We start from the raw sequence: 14,505 nt of genomic DNA on the forward strand, positions 1-14,505 counted from the left end.
CGTGTCCCCAGGGGCACCCTGTGGGGGATGCTCCAGGAGTATGGGGTGGGTGGCTTTCTGTTAAGGGCCATTCAGTCCCTTTACCAGAGGAGCGTGAGTTTGGTCCGCATAGCCGGTAGTAAGTCGGACCTGTTCCCAGTGAGGGTTGGACTCCGCCAGGGCTGCCCTTTGTCACCGGTTCTGTTCATCACTTTTATGGACAGAATTTCTAGACGCAGCCGTGGTGTGGAGTGTGTCGAGTTTGGTGGCAGGAGAATCTCGTCTCTGCTTTTTGCGGATGATGTGGTCCTCCTAGCTTCATCCAGCTCTGACCTTCAGCTCTTGCTGGGTAGGTTCGCGGCCGAATGTGAAGCGGCTGGGATGAGGATCAGCACCTCCAAATCTGAGACCATGGTTCTCGACCGGAAAAGGGTGGCTTGCCACCTCCGGGTCGGGGGAGAGGTCCTACCTCAAGTGGAGGAGTTTAAGTATCTTGGGGTCTTGTTCACGAGTGAGGGTAGGAGGGATCGGGAGTTTGACAGGCGGATTGGTTCGGCGTCTGCAGTGATGCGGACGCTGAGCCGATCGGTCGTGGGGAAGAGGGAGCTGAGCCAGAAAGCCAGGCTCTCGATTTACCGGTCGATCTACGTCCCAATCCTCACCTATGGTCATAAGCTTTGGGTAATGACCGAAAGAAGGAGATCGCGGATACAAGCGGCCGAAATGAGTTTCCCCCGTAGGGTGGCCGGGCTCAGCCTTAGAGATAGGGTGAGGAGCTCGGACATTCGGGAGGGACTCGGAGTAGAACCGCTGCTCCTCCGGATCGAAAGGAGCCAGTTGAGGCGGTTTGGGCATCTGGTCAGGATGCCTCCTGGACGCCTCCCCGGGGAGGTGTTTCGGGCATGTCCTGCCGGCAGAAGGCCCCCGGGTCGACCCAGGACACGTTGGAGAGGTTAAATCTCCAATCTGGTCCGGGAACGCCTTGGGGTCCTGCCGGAGGAGCTGGTGGACAAGGCCGGGGAGAGGACGACCTGGAGCTCCCTAATTGGGATGCTGCCCCCGTGACCCGGACCCGGATAAGCGGAGGAAGACGAAGACGAAGACGAAGGAACATTTCCATGGATTCACTGATAGGTAAGGAGACCTAGTTTGTATTTAATTCTATAGGGGATTGGTAACCAATGAAGAGACTTCAGTACAGGTGTGATGTTGTGATGTCATACTTGTGACCGATTATAATCAAAAATAAAATTTAAAAATGTTTTTTTTATCAATTAAGGACCCCTTTAAGGAAAACAAACTGGAGCTAGCAATGCCCACCTACCCTTAGCTCAAGCTGCTATAAGCTGAGAAGCTCTGATATCTGGGAGGAGTTCAGAGTTTACCTGTTAGACCCTCCATCCTGGAGAGGAGTGATGGTGGTGGTCCTTGATAGGTAATTTGATTTTATCCCATATTACCTTAAAGGACGACACACCCGAAGAGAGAGAGAGAGTAAATTGATTATTTGTAATGTCCATGTGTGTGGCTCAACCAGGCCCCATGTCCATGTGTGTGGCTCAACCAGCCCCCACTCTGCTCCAGCCTCAAAGCTTTCTCCTCACCTGCTCTGTATACCTGCATTCTTCAATTATCTGGTAGATAATATTTAACCTCCATAACCCTGGAACCTGAAATAAACACACATGACAACAAGGAAGACATTTTACACTGAATTAGCCAAATGAGGGGAAGATCACCGAAATGACACATAACTCTCTCCAGAGCTAGCTGCCAGGCGAATCCCCCCGTCCTCAGAGTCTTCAGTGGTTTTATTCAAGCAAAGGGTGGGGGGAGAAGGCGGACCTTCTCAAGTTACAGAGGTACAGAGTTTTCTCAATTAACATCCTTGCTCAACCTTTTTATGAAGAGCCAACACAGAGATTCATGATGTGTAATGGGCATCTTTTAGGTCTCAAAAAGGTACATTTATAAAAATACCCAACAGTCCTTATTTGTTACGTCTCAGAGACTTTAATGAAACAGAAAACTGGTTTTTTCATGTTTCTAGTGTTTATAGAGGCAGTAGAGACCTGCATCGCAGCAAAAAATGCTCATAATTGAGGGACTCTATGGACAAAAGGTCTTTTTCCATGCAGTCCAATAATGCTGATTATGAGTGAATCCGGCCCCTTTATTAGTAGAGACAAGTTAAATAATAAAACAGTTCTTCATTTTCTTTTAGTTTATTTAAACAACAGCAGGAGGCACGAAATGAAAGAGAGCTGTGTTGAGTTTTATCCTTTTAGGCCCATTCATGTTTCCATATGGAGGAAAACTCATCTGGGTAAGGAGATAATGGTTGTTTATGTAAAACCCCTAATATATGGTATGTGGAGCAGTAACAGGAAAGCCTGACTTCATCTTCCAGTGTGGTCGCACTCTCAGACACTGATAGCAGCTGGATTTTCAGGCTAACTCAGCGTGATATGACCGACATTAAACAGAACTTGGAGCAGCCTGGCGGACCATATCACCTTACGCTGAACCTTCCATTTAACCTTGGGTTGATCTGGGATAAGCTGATAGGTATGTGTCTGACAGTAGACGGTGCCGTTTGACTAGAACGGTATCGCTCCTGCTTATGTTGGGAAACATCTCCGTCCTTTTATTGAAAAGCATTTCTGAAGATGTGGTGTACTTTAGTGAAACACTGTTTTTACTGTTCTTTTCTCAGATCCATGCAGTGTAATTCTTTCCTGCAACACACACACACACACAGAAACCATACACATAATTACTTTCACAGCTTTACAGAGGGAGCAAAGCTGCTGCTGTTTCAATTGGTCTTTTATAATGAGAACAGCAGCAAAGAGTGTGTAACGACATCTCTGCTCACAGCGCTATTTCAACACTTCCCGTAGCATGACCCAAGAGTGGCTGAGAAAACTCCAAATCTGGCGGAGGGCGGGGGGAAAAGTTTAAAGATCAAATTATACAACACCAATAACAGTCACAGTCAGGGACTGTAGAGCGGTCTGATAGACGTTTACAGAAATGTACAAAATTGCTAGCTGTATATTTTGGGTGACAGGTCTTTTGCTTCCAGACTGTCTGAACTCAAGTCAGGATAAAGCCTTAACACTGACACAGCTTAGCTTTACGGTTTCTGTATGAACAGGTTCTAGTTCTATAACTAAAAGCTTTGGAGGCTGCCAATGCAGCTTCTGGCCTCCGTGCACCAACTCTCTTCCAAGAATCTCAATAATACTTTGATGAGCAGTAAATGTTAAAGCTCTTGTCAGTGGGTCATTAAGGTCAGCATGCTAACAAACAGCTTCTGTGTGAAAATTAGAAATGTAAGCAGCAAAAGGCTGATGGATAAACACCAAATTGTATGTGTCTACAGTAGGGGTTGCATGACTTAATTTTTTTAAAGTCGACCATCAACTAATGAAAATCGAGTTGATTTCGACTAGTTGTTGATGATGTCATGCACATCATCTGGAGTTTTTGACAGTTAAAATTGAGCCCACATTTTCTAAGTTGAACACATCTCTTAACAACGGTAGTTTCTGCATCTTGCTTCAGCCCTACCCTCCCTCCCCCTGCGCAGCGGCCACAAACTCACTGATGCGCCTGCAGCCTCAGAGTTCCTGCTGCTCTAAACATTAAAATAATTATTTCATTTTCTGTTCCTCACTTCTGATTACCTTCAATGGTGTCTGTTTGTTGCAACCAGCAGGTACAAAACCAAACTTGTTTTCATTTGACTATTTTTCTGTCCTGTCTGTTTATTATCTTCCTGCATCTCCTCTCAATCCTAAAGAGAAACGGCTACCTGGCTTCATATATATTCACCTTATGAGTAACCTTTGAACTGCAGTTCTAAAAGATCTACCGACTGCTAAAACAGCGGGGTGCGCGCCGGCCGCACCGGTGAGGTGCGTCACCGGAGGACAAGGTGATGCGCCCCGCTCCGCAGCAGCGAAAAGCATCAGGCACAAATAAAAGACAGAAAACATAAAAGGAAATGAGCCGACATGAATGATTGTGTGTTAAATTTGTTTTTGAGGTGGCAACACCTAATTTGATAATGTTACTGTGACCGTGCTCAGGTCCTATGGTTAGGATAGGGGTGAGGGGAAGGTTAAATTGCAAGAGGGTAAAGGCCACAATTCTGTCAAATGTCCGTTGTACGGCGGGCGTCAGATACCGACGCTCTGGCACAGCATGTCTCCTCCCAACGCGCAGGGGCTCGTCACCTGCTGTCTTTTCCGAGGACTGCATCTTGTCGGTCATTATCACGTGACAGCGACTAGTCTACTGTGTGAAAGGTATAAAAAGTCACTACAGAGCAGTGAAGCCGCCTAGCTGATACAACCCCTAATCAACAGTGTTTTAGACCAGTGTTTCCCAACTCTGGTCCTCCATGTTTTCCATGTTGCCCTTTTAGACTCCAGTGTTTCCCTGCTGCCTTGCACCTGATCTAAATGAATGAGTGATTAACAGGCATTTGCAGCACTTGATGTCCTCCTGATGAGGCAATGTAAACCAGGTGTGCTGAAGCAGAGACATGGTAAACATGCAGGTCAGTGGGCCCTGAGGACTAGGGTTTGGAAGCACTGTTTTTGAGCAAAACAAGCTATCTTTTAAACACAAACATGGTCACAGAATCCCCATCGGCCTTCATCCTTTCGCCACGTTCTCCTATTACCAGTAAACTAGAATGTGCTAAACACCAGTCATTGTATTCTACGCCTAAACATCTTTTGTTGTCCGTGACTTCAAATGGTGTTTTTCTTTTTGGGAGTCTGGTAGTTTGTCCTAAAGTTGAATTGGTAGCAGCCGGCTATTTTTTCTTTTTCTTACCTCATCACCCCATCTCTAAGGTAGAGCTCAGACACCCTGTGGAGGCCGCTTGTATCAGCAATCTCGTTCTTTCTGTCACCACCCAAAGCTCGAGACCATAGGTGAGGGTAGGAACGTATACTGACTGGTATATCCCTGCAGATGCAGCACCAGTCCACCTATCAACCTCCCACTCCAGCTTTTTCACACGCATGAACAAGACCCCAGTTCAGTCATGTAAACTACAATTTCCTGTGACCCGTTTAAACTCTGATGATGTTTTTACTGTGAAGTTTACCTGAGCTATAGAGCGCTCAAAGGGACGGGGCTTTCTCAAATTTGCCAACAGATAAATAGAAAATTGTGATGTAAACAGAAATTGGGGTGCTTCAGTGCTTTTTTTTCTTATTCTGATAAATCTGCTAAATTTAGAGAGAGTAAACCTGAACGTAAAACAGCACTTTTATACCAAGTCTCCCCTAAAAATTCTCACTTTCAGCAAAAAGCAGATTCAAATGAAATGATTACTGACTTTTAAACTATTGATAACATGATAGTGGGTTCCAGTTTCTATGTGCTTTAATGAAAGTTTCTTTACGATCAAATCCTGATCACAGGTGGGAGACTGAACTAAACCTCTCATCTAATAATGAACACTAATGCTTCTGATTGCTCCCACGGCAGAACATTATTTCACAGCTTGATCCATCGCACAATCTTCCACTTTAAACCATCCTAATGTCATCTTACAGAACGACTTTCATCAGGTAATGGAAGTGGTAACAAAACAGCAGTTTTACACAGACACACACTTAATAAAGGGCTTTTAATGCGGTAATACTGCAGCTTTAGCCCACTTTTTAAAATGACCTCCAAATGAAACTTTAAATATGAAATATTTAACACAGCCTATGCTTATTGTGTATGTTGCCTTTAGAACACGGTGTGTGTTTTTGCATGGGGTCCTCAGAAGCTGCTCAGCTGTCTGCTCATTAATATCAACAGTGGACAAACAAAGGGAAGCAGCCCCTCTTTCTGTTGGGTGTGCAGTAGGACTCGGCCCAACTCGCTCCAGCCCAGTGTGCAGTAGTCCCCGAGGCTGCTCGACTCCTCGCTCTCTTTCTGTTTCCTGCTTTGTGATACCCCTCAACCGTTGATGCTAAAGTGAAGCACCTGACAAAGTGCTGTTGTTGATAATGGTTGGATTTTACCATACTTACCTAAACAAGCGTTTGTGCACTGCAACAGGTACAAGTGAGTTTCTGTATAGAAGTTGACACAGCAGTTTTGAAACGTTTATGACATCTACAAAACACACAGTCAGCAGTTATGTGTCAATCATTTACGGTCTAACAAGATCATGCTGCACATCTAGCATGTTTTAATGGTATCAGGTGTGTGTGTGTGTGTGTGTGTGTGTGTGTGTGTATGTGGGGGGGGGGGGGGTGTTGAATAAATTAACATACTGTAATGTGCTCAAAACATTTAGCTGTCACCTTGTGACTGAAACAGTTTTAGTACCTGTCTCTGGTTGGGTAGATAGCCTGGAGAAAAAAAGTTACTGCTGAATCCTTAAATCTAGATGCCAAAAAACTAGATTTGATCTCAGATTGTTTGATATCACAAACACAGATCTCACCTCTCTGGAGAATGTCAGACAGGGGTGTGTACTGGTAATCCTGGGAGTGACCTGAAGTATAAATTTAGCAGTGCAACGTCACATTACACTTCTGAGACACACCCAAAATTCTCCACGTTGCAGATGATACACAAAGCTTACTTCATGCCAGTTAAGAACAAATTCCACGAGTCCAAATTCCTGCGTCTCTGGAGCGATTCTCTGCAAGAAAATTTCAAACCTGTCAAGACGTTTCAAAACTTTGTGGAAACATGTGAGGAACAATTTCTACTCTTCATTCAAAGCCTAGTGAGATGGTGCAGGGATGTTATTTGCTGATAAACCGTTTAAATGAGTGTGTGGTAGTTCTGTAGATATACGTGGCCATTTGTTTGGTACATCTTATTTAGAATCTAAATATTCTGCAAAAAACCGCTAGTACTGCACCCTCTTCAGGTAAAAACTCAGCCCTAAAATGACTTACTGGAGTCAGCCATAGCTATAGGAGACACCCTATGTCCATGTTACGTGGTTGCACCACGAGCGAGTCGCTCAGGCGCGTTCACCGCCACAGCACCACTCTCTCTGTCTGCCAGGCAACAGCATTTTGGCGCATCTTTCAAACAGGAAGTGTAGAAAGACTTCCTCTTTATACAGGTTTATAATGTTTTCAAACATCACTTTTCCCTTCAACATCAGTTTTTTTTAACTTTATCAAACATTAAATGACCATATTGTATTTTAATGAAAATATGCAGGCTGATTTCATTACAAAACACAGTGGAAAGGCCCACTGTTTGTCCTTTATATGAGGAATTTACAGAATTGTTGGGTTCAAAACTAATAATGCTTTATGTATAAAACACTTTTGATGATAAAAGCGCAAAGTGCTTCACTTAAAGACAACAAAATGTACAGAAAAGGGTTGATTGTTTTGGTTTGCTACATAAAACTCATGTTAATATTAAGATATCATGGAATAAACAAGGTGGTTAATGGGATATTTAGTCATTATAAATGTTGTATTTGCTTGCTTATATGTCTTTTAAAAAAGAAAAAAATTATTTCTCATAATTTCTGAATGAAACTCTATGTGACTCTGATCTGGTCACACAACAAATGACAGTGATCTGAACTTGGGAGAACACACCATATTAGCACTGATCAGCTTTCCTGACAGGTTCATTGTCATCGGTTCCTTAGATACCAGAGAAGCCTGGGGCCTCATTTATCAAGCTTGCTTACGCACAAAACGGGGTCGGAAAACTGGTAAGCAACTTTCCACGCAAACTTTGGGATTTATGAAAGAAAACAGCGTAAAAATCTGTGCAACTTTGAGTTTGAAATGGTTACGCACATTTTGGACATGGATAGCACCTGCAGTGCTGCCCCTCTCAGCACCCCCCCCCCCCCCCCCCCCCCCCACACACACACACACCGCCTGTAGCGCTGTAGAATACGGAATGCAGAATATCAGCAGGGGAACAGATTGAGACAGAATGTCATGCGTCTGTGACAGTTTGAGCGTCCTGTCACTGTGATCCGATTGATCAAGCGCCCTAGCTGCTTGGACAAGGGAGACCTCTGTTTGGGTGACTGGTTAGCGCATGTGACTTTCACCTGGGAGTCTGGGGATCGAATTCCGACTGGACCATTTTTTTTATATCTGCCACAGATCTCTCTGAATAATTCACAACATTGACAGCTTCAGCAACGCTGTGCCACTCCATGGATTTTCCTTTATTTGTTTTGCAAAAGCACTTCCTTTCATTTCTCCACCTCACCCACAGGTACCTCAGCTTCTGCTTGTGTGAAATAGTGCTTCCTTGATCTGCCTTGATCTACGGTCGCCATGTCATTGGCAGAGCGCTGCAACAGCCGGCTTATGTATATGCATGAGATCCACAAGGCACTTTGCATTGACTATTTATGGCAGTAAGTGGGCGTGGTGAAGGCGGGATGTGACTAAAAAGCAGCTGAGAACCTTTCTAGATAGTTTCTGATCCATGAAGCAGAGATTGCGCGCAGCTGTGCGTACTCCATGTTTGACAGATCACAAACCTACTTGACATAAGTACATTTTTATTTTTTTGCTGAGCTTGAGCACGGTTTTAGTAAGGATTCCATGCAATGTTTGATAAATGAGACCCCTGGTTCTTTTAGGCCTTCATCAGATCATTTTGTGCTTTTTGCTTGGAGCTCAGGCAGATTTAACAAAGAGAAATCAGCCAACATGAGAGTGCCAGTGGCATCGACAAGAAGAAGAGAAGAAGCAGGATCATGAACTGTGTTTAACCCTCTCAGGCTCAAAATATGTTTTTATAAAAGGACGAACAACTAAGTCCTTCAGGGGTACTTCTGAGTTAAAAAATGCTCATGAAATACATATGTAGAGTAACCAGTTAGGTAGGTTTTAATGTTGCAAATCTGCAACGCCTGCCTCCAGAGGAATACCGGTAATAACTTTGGGATGGAGTTTTACAATAGGAGAAAAAAGTTTTAGCTCAAAAGAAAGGGAAATGCACAACAAGCATATTTTGGCCATTTTCGGCGTTCTCTTCATTTTTTCAAATATGACGAAAAAAGTTGGAATGGATAGAAATTCAAACGTCTTGCAATCTTCAGCAAGGTTATGTAGAACATGTGTGTCTCATGGGAGGGAACTAAATTCATCTTCCTGGCAGTTTCAAAGGTCCCAGCTTTATTCTTCTCTTTTTGCCACATAACAGATGGGTATTATTGCTCTCCCTTTGCAGTGCGGATGTCAAACATGAAACACTACTGCTTCCAAAAATGCAACATTGCATGCAGTTCACAGTTATTCAATCAGAGAGGCCTGAACTGAAAGTAGTTGGAAATGCTGCTGGGCTGAACTCTTGAGGCTCTGTAGTGCTGCCTGCAGGAAAGAGGAGACAAATAACAAATGACATGAAAAAAGTGAAATGTTGTCCATGCTTTATTTGAAGCAAATCACCCCTTCAGTTGGTGCATTTGCATTAAATATTATATTTAAGGTAAATACTTTGACTTTGACCTCTCCCTGGGCTGCTACCTTACCGTGGTGGAGGGGTTTGAGTGTCTCAATGATCCTAGGAGCTAAGTTGTCTGAGGCTTTCTGCCTCTTGTAGGGTCATCCATGGCAAACAGGTCCTAGGTGAGGGATCAGACAAAGAGCAGCCCGAATACCTCTTATGATGATATAAATGGAAACCATGTTCCCTCGCCCGGATGTGGGTCACCAGGGCTCCCCTCTGGAGCCAGGCCTGGAGGTGGGGCACGTTGGCGAGCGCCTGATGGCCGGGTTTTCACCAATGGAGCCCGGCCGGGCACAGCCCGAAGAGGAAACGTGGGTCCCCCTTCCCATGGGCTCACCACTCGTGGGAGGGGCCAAAGGGGTTGGGTGCAGTGTGTGATGGGTGGTAGTCGAGGGTGGGGACCTTGGCGGTCTGATCCTCGGCTACAGAAGCTGGCTCTTGGCCCATGGAATGTCACCTCTCTGGTGGGGAAGGAGTCTGAGTTGGTGTGTGAGGTTGAGAGGTTCAGACTAGAAATAGTCGGACTCACTTCAACGCATGGCTCTGGCTCTGGAACCAGTTTCTTTGAGAGGGGTTGGACTTTCTACCACTCTGGAGTTCCTCCCTCTGAGAGGCGCTGAGCAGGGGTGGGCATACTTGTTGCCCCCCATCTTGGTGCCTGTACGTTGGGGTTTACCCCAGTGAATGAGAGGGTAGCCTCCCTCCGCCTACGTGTGGGGGGATGGTTCTGACTGTGGTCTGTGCTTATGCACCAAACTACAGTTCAGACTATCCACCCTTTTTGGAGACCTTGGAGGGGGTGCTGGAAAGCGCTCGTTCCGGTGACTCCCTCATTCTGCTGGGGACTTTAACGGTCATGTGGGCAACGACAGTGAGACCTGGAGAGGTGTGGTTGGGAGAAACAGCCCCCCTGATCTGGATTCAAGAGGTCTTTTGTTGTTGGACTTCTATGCCAGTCATGGATTGTCCATAATGAACACCATGTTCAGACATAAAGGTGTCCATATGTGCTCTTTGCACCAGGATACCTTAGGCCGCAGCTCAATGATCGACTTTGTTGTTGTTTCATCTGACCTGTGGCCACATGTCTCTGACACTCGGGTGAAAAGAGGGGCAGATTTGTCAACTGACCACTATCTGGTGGTGAGTTGGCTCAGATGGTGGGGGAGGATGCCGATCAGACCAGGCAGGCCCAAATGTATCGCAAGGGTCTGCTGAGAATGTCTAGCAGAGTCTCCTGTCAGAAGGAGCTTCAATTCCCACCTCTGACAGAACTTCCAAAATGTTCCGGGGGAGGTGGGGGACATTGAGTCTGAATGGACCCTGTTCCTTGCCTCCATTGTTGAGGCGGCCGACCGGAGCTGTGGTTGCAGGATCATCGGTGCCAGTTGTGGTGGTAACTCCCAAACCCGCTGGTGGAGACCGACCAAAAGAACGAGATCGCGGATACAAGCGGCCAAAATGGGTTTTCTCTGAAGAGTGGCTGGGCTCTCCCTTAGAGATAGGGTCAGAAGCTCGGTCATTCGTGGACGACGGCGGCACAGGAGTTAAGTGCTCGCCCCGTAATCGGAAGGTTGCAGGTTCGAGCCCTGCTCAGTCTGTCGCTGTCGTTGTGTCCTTGGGCAAGACACTTAACCCACGTTGCCTGCTGGTGGTGGTCGGAGGGACCGGTGGCGCCAGTGCTCGGCAGCCTCGCCTCTGTCAGTGCGCCCCAGGGCAGCTGTGGCTACATCGTAGCTCATCCCCACTAGTGTGTGAATGTGTGTGTGAATGGGTGAATGACTGATTGTGTTGTAAAGCGCCTTGGGGGGTTCCAGGACTCTAGAAGGCGCTATATCAAATACAGGCCATTTACCATTTGGGAGGGGCTCGGAGTAGACCCACTGCTCCCCCACATCGAGAGGAGCCAGTTGAGGTGGCTCGGGCATCTGGTCAGGATGCCTCCCTGGTGAGGTTTTCCAGGCACGTCCAACCGGGAGGAGACCTAAAGGTAGACCCAGGACACGGTGGAGGGACTATGTCTCTCACCTGGCCAGGGAATGCCTCGGGATTACCCCGGAGGAGCTGGTCCAAGTGGCTGGGGAGAGGGAAGTCTGGGCGTCTCGCCTTAGGCTACTGCCCCCGCGACCCGACTCCGGATAAGCGGATGAAAATGAATGGACTTTGTTAGCTTCCGGTCGGTAACAAGATGGCACCTGTGAGCGTTTTTTTCAGCTTTACGTTTACTGATTTCTCTAACAAATGTCTGTTTCTGCTCATAGCTCAGAGGTTCACTAGTAGAACCCTCTTCCCTTGGCTGAGCCAGCATCTCAACATCCCTGGTCCTAACTGATTATTCTGTTCAGTAACGATGTTTAACTCCCGTAGATTGGTCTCATTTGTGTCAGATTCTAACTTTTGTTTGGGAATTTTCTCAGAGTCCTTGACATTTAAGCAACCAGATCCCTGGAGCTGAGAGGTAGGCGTTGTTGCCTCAGGTCCCCCTCCGCATCCGGTCGGTAACAAGATGGCACCTGTGCTTGGCTTAGCCACAGTCACCGGCCACTTTTTCAAACTTTTCTCCACTAACCAACTCTTCTCCACCTTGCTCCTGTCTGTGATCTTCTTCAGTAATGTCCCTGCTACCATCTCCTGTGATCGCCAGACCCTTTTGTCCTTCCGTTCGTTAACAATCGCCGAAGATGCACCAAGGACGTACCTCCCTGTTTGTTTATCTGAGTGGCGCACTGGCCTGAAGCTAAATGACAATTCCATTCAGGGCGCCTCCAGCGATGTTTATCCAGTCCCAGGAAAACGTTGGAGGAAAAGAGGTAAACGAGCAGGAATCCCAGTGAGAATAAGACTTATCTTAAAGAGTGGTTTATCTAATAAACATTGTCGTGATCTTCTAGCTTATTTTCCTTTGTTTGGCGACTTGAGCGCCACTTCCGCATTCCCGCCGGGCCGCGTTGCAGCGCGGTTTCTCCATCCAAGTTTTTAAAGGTCAGGTTCTCCTCATTCCTCAGGTGTTTCTCCTCCTGTTCCCTTCATAAGTGTTTCTTTAAAAACAACATGGATCTAACCCTGCTAATTTACGTCCACTAACTCCAGCTGTTTCTGTAGTTTCTAATTCCTCCACCTCACTCAGCATGGCTCTATTAAATACCCGCTTTGTTAACAATACGTCCTTCGTGCTCAATGATCTAATTCTCTCTAAAAACCTGGATTTTCTGTTTCTGCCTGAAGTTTGGCAGCAAACATCTGATTATTCTGGTCTGATTGAACTCTGCCCAAGTGGTTATTCTTTTCTTAGCCAGCCCTGGGGTTCTGGTCATGGTGGAGGCCTAGCTGTTGTTTTCAGAGACCATCTTCCATGTAGCTCTACAACCTCGGGTCGCTTTGCTTTCTTTGAACTGCAGCTGATTAAAGTCGGGCGTAAGGACCCGTTCTACTGTGCTGTGGTCTATCGTCCACCTGGTCCAAACAGTTCTTTCCTTCAGGAGTTTAGTGACTTTCTATCCTCCACTGTGAAGCTGTCCAGACTGGTGATTGTTGGTGATTTTAACATCCACATTGATGATCCCTCTGATAACTTTGCCATGAATTTCTCCAGCCTTATGGACTCCTTCACCTTTACCCAGCATGTTTCTGGCCCCACACACACACCAGGGGGCACACTTTGGACCTTGTTTTTACCTTGAGTCTAAATGCTGACAGTGTTTGTCCTGAGGACGTAGATATTTAAGATCACCATTGCATTTTCTTTAACTTGTCAGTTTCTGCGTCCTCACCTCCTGCTCGCCGTACGGTTAGTTCTCATTTTCTTAATGAGAGCACAGCTAGCAATTTTTCTGTTGCATTTGATCCACCCTGTTCTTCTGATAACGACCCAGATTCTTTAACTTCTCAGTTTAACGAGCACTGCCTCTGCATCCTGGACAACATCTGCCCTGTTAGAACCAGATCAGTTCCTGCAGTGAACCCTACTGCCTGGTTTAATGACAGCCTTTGCAGCCTAAAGTGCCAATACAGAAAAATTGAGGGCTTGTGGAAGAAAACCCATCTCCACGTCCATCTGCTGCACCTAAAGGATCTTCTGACATCCTTTAACTGCAGTCAAAGACGCTAGGGTTTCCTATTTTTCCAACCTGGTGTCCCAGAGCAAAGGGAACCCAAAGGTGCTGTTTAACACCATCAGCAGCATTGTCTCACCTGCCTCTGTTGTGTGACGGGGTGAGCACTCCCTCTTCTCCACAACATCTTTGTAAGACTGTCATTCCAGGAGAGGGCACTCACCAGCTGTGGGGCATTACCGATCAGCGGCAGCTGCAGATCCTCTAATCAACCGCAGCAGAGCTCTATTTAAGAGGAGGGGGAACCACTTCACATCGCTGGATGATTAACTACTCACGGTAGAATCTTGTCACTCAGTACTAGGTTTTACTTGGTCTCTGCTCAGACATTTGTGCTGTCACAGTTTTTGGATTTATCTGGTTTTTTTTTGTGCTTGGATTTTTTGGTGTTTGGACTCAAGTCTGTTTCATCTTCAGGATACTTGGAATCGCTGAACCACAGATGGATGTACCTACCTGGAAGTCACCATAACCCGCCTGGATTACACACTCAAGGTTCACCTCTCCTCCAGCTTCACTTGCCCTCTGCCGCCATCATCTGGCTCCCTCTCCTGGACGTACCCCGTCACACCGTTTGCCCTCCCTGCTGGCTTTTGGACTCTTGCCGACTACTTCACACTTGGATATCTCCAGGACACTTTTAGTTAGGGTTAATAAATCATTGTTTGAACTTTCTGCCTTTGTCCTGTGATGGTTCTTCATGTCGTGGGTTAAACACCTTCCCAGGAACATGACAGCCTCTCCTACAGCCTCCATCTGTTGCAGACTGTGAGAACTTTCTGTCTTTCTTTGTGGACAAAGTCAATAAGGTTACATCTAGCATCTCTCCTTCAGCCTTATCGCTGCCTCTTCCGACTCCAACCCGATCTGTCATCCTAAATAGCTTTGCTCCTGTTTCTTTGCCTGAGTCTACCAAACTAGTTAACTCAAT

At 46.3% G+C, this 14,505-nt stretch overlaps 1 long non-coding RNA gene across 1 annotated transcript; it reads left to right on the plus strand.

The window, feature by feature from the left end:
* Window positions 1-13,664: 13,664 nt before the first annotated feature.
* On the plus strand, window positions 13,665-14,249 carry LOC139066279 (uncharacterized). Its single transcript, XR_011519212.1, has 2 exons — window positions 13,665-13,853; window positions 13,992-14,249. It is a non-coding gene; the product is annotated as an uncharacterized lncRNA (long non-coding RNA).
* The last annotated feature ends 256 nt before the right edge of the window (window positions 14,250-14,505 follow it).

This window comes from Nothobranchius furzeri, chromosome 2 (genome assembly GCF_043380555.1).
Source record: "Nothobranchius furzeri strain GRZ-AD chromosome 2, NfurGRZ-RIMD1, whole genome shotgun sequence".
In the NCBI taxonomy this organism is placed as follows: Eukaryota; Metazoa; Chordata; class Actinopteri; order Cyprinodontiformes; family Nothobranchiidae; genus Nothobranchius; species Nothobranchius furzeri.